Source organism: Miscanthus floridulus, chromosome 18 (assembly GCF_019320115.1).
Source record: "Miscanthus floridulus cultivar M001 chromosome 18, ASM1932011v1, whole genome shotgun sequence".
NCBI lineage: Eukaryota > Viridiplantae > Streptophyta > Magnoliopsida > Poales > Poaceae > Miscanthus > Miscanthus floridulus.
The window spans coordinates 27,457,203-27,466,310 of NC_089597.1; positions in this window are offsets into that span (position 1 = coordinate 27,457,203).

A 9,108-nucleotide genomic window follows, 5' to 3' on the forward strand; every position below is an offset into this window, starting at 1 on the left:
GCCTTTTAATACCCCAAACAGGACGAGATTGGTTGTTCGGCCGGGCGGTGGGGCTGCGGCGCGGCGCTCCTACCCGCAAGCGTCCAAGATTGGTTGCACGCCCGGGCGGGTCAGCGTCAGTCAGCCTGTTCCCGCACCCAGCCAGATCCCCTGTGTCCACGCGCGTGCGCGGGTCTTCTCGTCCATCCTCCTCAGCTCCTGCTGACCTGCTGCCTCCCCTCGCGTCGGACGCGGACGAAATCCCCGTTTTGCTGCCGGATCACATTGCCGGGGACTCTGGTATGGTATGGCCGTATGGGCGAGGACCGCGGATTATTGCACGCCGTGCCCAGCTTCAACGGCGCGGGTGATCATGCGGCCGTCTCGTGTGCACGTGTGTGTGTGGCGTGCGCGGACGTGGAGCTGGTGCTGCGTGGAACCCTGCACCGTGTACTCGGTCTGCGGCGGAACTCCATGCGTGGTCACGGTGGACAGGGCTATGGGAGCAAAACGTGGCCCAAGGTTGTGCTCCAAAGCTCGGATCAAACTGACGAGGCCCCCAACCTTAAAAAGAACAAGGCTCCGTTTGATAGGGTTTTCCAGTTTTGGATTCTCAAAAACGCTTCAAAACTGGTTACTCAAAAACATTTCTTTGTGAATCAGAATAATTTCAGTGAAACCATTTGACTCGTTGGCAAGTTGAAATGTGAAAGAAGTGAATCACAACGAAAAACCGCCTTTTATTGGATCCCCCTCCTAGTGCAAAAAAGGAGAAATGTTTCTCTGTTTTTCAATTTGAATCATGTACCCTAAACACCGTTCGACGGTGATTCTTCTATGAATCCTTACAAAATTGAGCCTTATATTACTTAACCTCTATTTCATATGCCCTGTTCGCTTGGCTGATAAGCCATGGCTGACTGATTTGTTGTGAGAGAAAAATACTGTTCGTTGGTTAAAAAAGTACAGCTTATAAGCCAAGCGAACAGGACGATATTCTCTCCGTCCAAAAATGTAAGATGAATCATTTAGAATTTTACTAAGTTATTACAAATGATTTTAAGTGAAATAACCACTCAATTCATTTTAAAATATGAACACTTCACATGCATACTTACCATTAATGCAAGCCAAAGTATGTTACATTGTGTCGCAAACGTTGTTCCACATGATTGGACAAAACCATTCTATTTGGAACGTTCACGGTCTCAATAGGCGAGCGTGTTGTGCTGTCGTACGCGAGTTCTTGTTGCAAGAACGCGATTGGGTCGCTGTAGGGTTCTTATCGCTTTCAGTGCTGACCTCGGCCTAGTCGCAAAATTTGGCTATTTATGTAATAAGAGTGGAAAAAACTCCAGCAGCTGGGGCTCCTCCGGTTTGTTAACGATGACTCCTCGCCGCCGTTACAAATCATTGGTGTATTTCGTTTCAAACTATTTTTCTCTCAACGAAAAACGGGCTAAACATCCGATGGAGAAAAAAAATCCGAATATAAGGCCCCATTTAGAAGCCAAAAATTTTTGGTTTTGGGTACTGTAGCCCATTTGTTTGTATTTGGTAATTAGTGTCTAATTATGGACTAATTAGGTTCGAAAGTTTCGTCTCGCGGTTTCTCACCTAACTGTGCAATTAGTTTTTTTTTCATCTACATTTAGTACTCCATGCATGTGCCGCAAGATTCGATGTGACGAGTACTGCGCAAAAATTTTTGGGAACTAAACAGGGCCTAAGTATCATAATCACAATACTTCTCCATAATTCAGGGATGATTAAATGTGGCATCTACTCTTGTTGGTGCAAAAAGTGACCAACACGTAAATATTTGTAGTTTTGTCGTACATTGTGATCGGATGTGGTCTAACACTCAATGACACATGGTTTATACTGGTTCAGGCAACGTGCCCTACGTCCAGTCTAAGTCGGTCAGTGACTTTATTCCTGAGCCCAGGTGCTCCAAGTCTGCAGTGGGGTTACAAATGAGAATGAGAGAAAATGAGTGTACAAGAGGTCCGGTCGGCTCCGATCGGAAGGGCCGAGAGCGACAGGAGCTCCGCTATGAGCTGAGTGTTCAAGCGTGTGCTTGAGGTCCAAACCTGACGGTTCTATGGTTGTGAGCTAGTGAGCTTGATCGATCTAATGAATCTGAATTAACTAGGATGATTTGTCTGAGCTTGAATCAACCGAGTCTCTTGGGAGAGAGTGCATCCTCTTTTATAGATGAAGGGGATGGCCTTACAAGTGAGAAGGAAGGAGTATGTTTGCTTCTAAGCCTGGTTACCTACGTCGGCGGGTACAAGACGATGGTAGGCGCCCACAACACTGTTTGGATGTCGGGTGAACGTGGGAGGTTTCGTCGCCTTGTTCAGGTACGGCTGATGTCGGTACCTGCATATACTGTTGATGCCTAGAGGCCTGTGAGGAGTTTCACCATGTTCACTCGGTATGGTAAATTCCGACGCCCGCAACACTATCGATGCCCAGAGGTATGTGGGGGGACCTTACTGTATGGGAGTTAATGGCGCCCACAATACTGTAGGTAAAATGTCGGCGCCTACAACACTGTTCGTGTCAGTGCGGTTGCAGAGTACTGTTCCTGTAGGTGTACAGGGTATGGTCCATGGTATTGTGGTTTGACTTATGCGCCTTGCCTTGCTTTTCTCTATTCGTTCCCTGGTCCTTTTCGGGCAGGCGTCCCCGGTCGGTTGGTCCCAGTCGGCTCTGGTTGCGCCGATCGGAGAAGAGTAGTGAGCAGGGTCTTTACATACCCCGGTCGGAGACGTGGGGTCAGAGTCAGAAGTAGTGCTTTGGCAAGGCCTTTCGGTCGGAGAGACGTCCGGAGGCGGGCTGGAGACCGAAGTGAGCGCTCTGGTTAGAGAGGTGGGCCAGAGTCGGAAAGCGGGCACCGTTCCTCCTCGACCAGGCCTTCTGGTCGGTGATTGGATCGCCCTTCTGGCTCGTCGTTCCGATACTTGGGCCGGCCCATGAGTTGCGCGTTGTCAGCTTGGGCCGAGCCTTTGTTGGGAAGCCGGTCTGCGAGGGACCCCGGGTTTATGAACCCGACAACTCTACTCATAATAGTGTCTTAAAATTCTTAGGATACCTTGTATTTTGAGATTAAGGAATAACATTCTGTACTATTTTATTTTAATAATTTGTATATTCTTCATTTTGTACGAATAACTTAAAGTACTTTTACTTCTAAATGCAAGTCTCTGAGGTCATTGATAATCTCGAGTATAATACTTTGGCTTGCATTTTGTGGAAGACTATACAACCTAGATGAATACAGTTACTTACTCCCTCCGTCCCATAATACATGATGTTGTAGCGTTCAAAATTTGTCTCACAAAGCAAGACGTTATAGCCATCCTAGCCTAAGCTGATGTCCCATCAGTCCATCCATGCCTGCTCAGCTACTCTTTTCGTCGCCAGGAGGTGAGTGAAAGCATCTAGGCCCCCAGTTGGGTTTTGGTGATTAATGACGACACGAGAATACTATGACTAACGTGTATTTTGCAAAGGCAATTTGAGTTATGTCATGGTAATGGAAATTGATTGGGCAATCATGGTTGTCATGCCCCTGTCGATGGAAATTATTTCAGCTTTCAAAGGATGGACGACAAGGTTAAGGACGGACTAGTTCTAAGTGTCGTTTGGTGTCGGAGAGACACTTATAGTAGTATAGGACTTTGTTTTTCCTTTGACCGTACTATTAAGGGGGTATGGACTAATCGCTTAACCTACGTGAGTCTAATAGATTAGGTGTGGTGCACACTTATCAAACTTAACACGAGTTAGCTCAGAAATAGCCCTAAGATCGATAGAAGTCAACTTCATTCACAAAGAATTTCGAATTAGAAGTAAATGGAGAGTCAAATGACTGACCGGACGCTGGTTTGGTTATGACTGGACATAGCTCGGAGAGTCCGGTTAGTTCATTTGATCGGCAACAGTAGTCAGAGTGCGACCGGACGCTGGACACCAGTGCTCACCGGACGCGATGCTAGCCATATCTGTAGCAGCGTGGACAGGCTATTGACCACGGACCAGACGTTGAACAGAGAAATGACCGGACTCTGGGTGCCAGTGTTCGGTCAACAACAGTAAGGTTCCAGAGAGGGTTTTTGATGACCGAACGCATCCGATGGGTGCTGACCGGACGCAGGCTAGAGTCTGGTCAGAGCAAACGGCTCTTTCTGACACGCTGATGTATTACAATGACCGATGCGTCCGGTCATTCCGATACTTACTGAGTTGGACCTCAACCTTTATGTTTTGAATAGGGGGATATAAATACATATCCTACTCGTCCATTTGATGTCTCTTGCCCATTTGTTCAGCTGAGAAACACCTTTAGAGTGCAAGGAAGAGCAAGAACCTAGTGGGGTGATTGAGATTTGATAATCCAAGATTAAGGACCTCATTAGTGCATAGGGAGTAGCAAGTGTGCATCCATCTTTCTCATTAGGCTTGCCTTGGTCAAGTGAGAGTTTGTGCTTATTACTCTTGGTGATCACCATCACATATACGGCTTGGTGGTTGGGAGCTTGGTGATCATCCGGTGGAATTTGTGGATGACCCAAGTCATGTTGTGAGCGGTTGTGGGCGATTCACCGTGACGGAGTGTCAAAGAATCAGCCCGTAGGGATCACTTGATCTTTGCGTGGATCAAGGGGAAGCTACACCCTTGCGCGGGTGCTCCAACGAGGACTAGTGGGGAGTGACGACTCTCCGATACCTCGGAAAAACATCGCCGTGTTCATTTTTATCTATTTATTTTGAGCATTTATATTTGAGCAACTCATTTCATGTCTTTATATTCCTAGAATTACCATGCTAGAGTAGGATTGGAACCTAGGGTGCAAAACTTTTGTACGGGAGAATAATAGAAACACATTCTAGACACAAGGGCTCAAATGGACTAAGTGTAGAGCTTATTTATTGCAAAAATTTAGAATTAGCCCAATTCACCCCTCCCTCTTGAGCATCTTGACCCTTTCAGTGAGAAAAACAGAGAGGCGAGTGGCGTTGTGGTGCATGTCAAATAAAAAAGGTAGCAGGTGTGTAGGGGTGATGCAAATATTTATCCTCCTCCTTGATCTACGTGACCAACTGTGGCAGAACCGCCTAATCTAATGCCTCACAGGAGTGCTTGTCTTCCATTAGACACTAAGCACTCAAGGGAGAACACTAAATTACTCGGTTCCGTCGGGCACACCCCAGGGGAGAACCCGAAAATCCACATTTTTGCCATCAGGATCACAAATGAGAGAACAAAGCTTACATCATTCTTAACCATTTCATACATCCCTTTTAGTACAACATCAGAGTATAATAGTTATTGTATAACAGCGGAATGTAATCATATTATCAGAGTTATAAATAATTTAATGTACAGCGGAATTTAAACATGTGATCAGAATTATAGCGGAAATAAACATCTATTAATGATATGATGAAGTATTGATATATAAACTACTACAACAGATTATGAAACTTTCATTTATAAAAACATTTGGTGAGAGTTATAAATAAAAACTACGATCGCGACGTAAAGGAATCCTCGCTGAGCCCACCAGGAGGAATCCACACACAAGGGTCAGCTCTAGCATCAACCTGTCACCTGCAACAGGGGGAATAAAACCCTGAGTACTCAATTGTACTCAGCAAGACTTACCCGACAGGAGGAAAGAAAAGACTCCAAGGATATGCAAGGCTATCTGGCTTGTGGGTTGCATTTAGCAGGAAGCATTACTAAGCGTGCGTCCTTATATTCGATTTTTATTAATAGCCGCATTGGTTCATTAACTAACCATTCTATGTAAGCACCTGTGCTACTTTCAAGCAGGTGGTAAGCAATCAGATTTCCTTTTCCATCTTTCATCTTTCATCTTAGTTCTTACTACGATGCTAAACCGCAGACAAGCCGTACCGGATAGCCCGGCGATTCGCGAATCAATGCCCCCAGCTGGGTACCCTGAAAACACACGCCCCGCTTGTACCCCAGGCACAAGTAGGACCAACCCATCACTCTCCTGTCCCGGGTGTCCAGGTCCCCGTCCAAACTGGGACTCCAAGCCCCCGCCCCTGAGTCCCGGACTCAGTGCGGTGCAAGGACCTCCTCCACCAAAACAAACCCTAACAGTCGGTCCGGAAAGAGCCGGATCCGCGACAAGAGAGCAACAAGTCTTCCAAGCGCCCATACACAAGTATGTGCTCGGGATAATAAGTCTGTGACCTGCCTAGAGTCATATGCAACGATCGGTCCTTAACCGACCAGACAGGGAAAAAATAGTGTAACCAAGCTATGCCCCGTGTCCACGGCGACACAACTCCTTACACTCACCAATACCCAAACCATATCCCTGCCCGGTCACCATTTTCCTTTCCACCATTTTGATATTTTCCAAGTGATAGTAATCCAATAATATATTTCCTATCTCTCGCGAGTGACAGGCAATCACTCGACTTCTACCGGAGTCCTGTAGCATAGCATTCTACACGATCCTGTCATACTAGTAAGACTCATAGGAATAAAGATATATATGCAAGTGGGTTTCATTCAACTCCTTAAACTTAATGCACAAATATAATTTAAACTGCAGAAAAGTAGAGGTTATGCACCGGGGCTTGCCTGGGTAAAATATAACCAAAAGTTAGCATTCCATCTTCGTGATATGATTCCATGGCACCATCTTTTAGCTACTCCAGTTGATACCATCGATCCACCGTCGTTCCTATTATGATATGTATTGATGCAAATGCATAGATGTAAATAATCAACGACAGCCGAAATTCTTAGAAATCCAATCACGCTTCCAAAAGTACCATTTCTCCAGCCACTCTCGATGACTCCACAATCCATCGACGTCCCTCCGTCGGCGTCGAACTCGCGGTACTCGGCAAACAGACACAAATAAATATTCACATAAATTCAACTGCGTTCCAAAAATTATGAAACTTTATGGATAGGTAGGGTTCGATTTTAGATGAATTTAAGAAGAAGAATCGATGGAATCGGATTTGGCATTTGGTTGTGCGAGGTGGCCGCAATTTAATCACACAGAAAAAGACTAATGCGTGATTAGGGAATATTCTTTGGTCTTCACGTGGGTGTTGGCATGGTTCTTTTGCATGTGCTGTTGCTTAGGGCCCACGCGTCATATACACATGCATGGGATGGGAGAGAGAGAAAGCTACTGAGCGTTCTTCTTGCCTCATGCGTGAACGCCATGGCCGAGCTCGTGGGGCTTGTGGGCAACTCAGGGTTGGAAGGAGAGGTGCAAGGAGAAGGTCACGGGAAAGAGAGGAGAGCGAGGGGATGCTCATGAGCTGCTCACCTCGCCCGACGAGTAAAGGTCAACTCCGACCCGCGTGTAGCTTGCGGACAGAACAGGGAAGGCGAGAGATTGAGCAGAGAGCTGGAGCTATGGAGAGCGGAGGCTCAGCTGCTGGACTGTGCAGGCTCGCATTTTATAGGCCGCGAAGAGAAGCTGGCAAGCTTGTCCGCCTACCATCGTGCGCGTTATGGACTGGAGCCAAAAACTGAGCCGCAGGAGCACAAAAGAAGTCGTAGCTACAGTGTTTTCCACCGCGCTACAGTGATTCCACGCGCTGCAGGATCCTACGCGATTGCATCGATTCTGCAGTTGATTCTGCGCGCTACAGTGTTTCTCGCGCTACAGTATTCCTGCACGCTACAATACCCGACGTGTAAGACGGTGCAAGTGAACCGTGTTTTGATTTCAGGCGATGGACTTGAGTAGTCTTTCGACGTGTCAACTGGACTAGTTGATTTATGATAGACTTGGACTCGAGTGTGTCCTTGTCGTGCCAACGGGGCTGATCAGCAATAAAGAGTGTATGCGTGCTAATTAAATTAAGAAGGAAGAAGGAGAAGATTATTCGTAGACTAGCTCAAGACGAACAAGCAAGGAGACGCGTGCGGGCTCGGTTACTTTTTAAACACGACGGTCAGGACGGCCAGGCCCAACGTGGCCGGCAGGGCGTGCCGGTTGGCATGGACAAGACCGCGGCCGCAGAGACAAGCAAGGCAGGCAATCAGAGAAACAGAGACAAGCAGTGAGGGAGGAAAAACAAGGAGCGGCTCGGCAAATGTAGACAAAAGTAATCAAGTCAGAGAGAAACAAAGCAAAAGCCAGAGAGCATGGATGCGGATGGATGAGGAGACTTTGCAATGCAGCGAATTGCAGGGCCACGATGAGAACGAGACAGTAATCAAAAGTAATGCCAGGCGAGTATGGTGCACGCCGAAAAAAATAAACAAAGCTGCTGCGCTCTCTTTCTCGTCAGTTCGTGCTTAACAAAATAAACCCGTGAGTTTATATATATGTATCGTTCTATTTATTAATGGATTTTATTTTATTTATAAAAGTTGATTTTCATGCTTAATCTAACCGAACAAAACGTTCTCTAGAATCATCGTCGGACATTCCTGAATATTTCTACGCACTGCGTAATTTATCTTGAGCGTTTATTTGAGTCCACGAAACTAAGTCACACGGGATTCACTTGTCGCAGCAAGTACGTTTTAAATTAAAAACCCGAGAAACTCGTTTCGGAAATTTTTCTTAGGCCTAAATCGCGGTGCTAAACGAGATCGTAACACCAGGGGTGTTACAACCAACCCCCCTTAAAAAGAATCTCGTCCCGAGATTCGAAGCAAGAACCAGAAGAGAGGAAAACGTGATCTCATTTCGTAGATCAGGATTACACGAAAGATTACACGACTTCGAATACTAAACCACACGGGGATCTAGGGATACATGGTTAAGAGCAACCTGGTACAACCGAGACTTAATCTAGAAGTCGAGATAGACGAGGGCAATGGAGAAACAACAAGATAATGATTATCCAAAACATAGCGTAGCACCAACAGATCCAAAAACAGTCGACTGAGAAGTAAAACATCGCGAACCCTAAGATCGAGCTATCCAAAGGTAGACTTGAACTTCTCCGAAAACCAGATCCCTTCTTCTCTTCAGATTACACCATCACCTCGGACTCACGAACCTAGCTTCACACTGTCGACTGGATTTCGTAGCTCTGCGCTGAATGCGAGGGGAATGGGGATGAAGAAGAAGAATAAGGACCAAGGGTATCTTATAG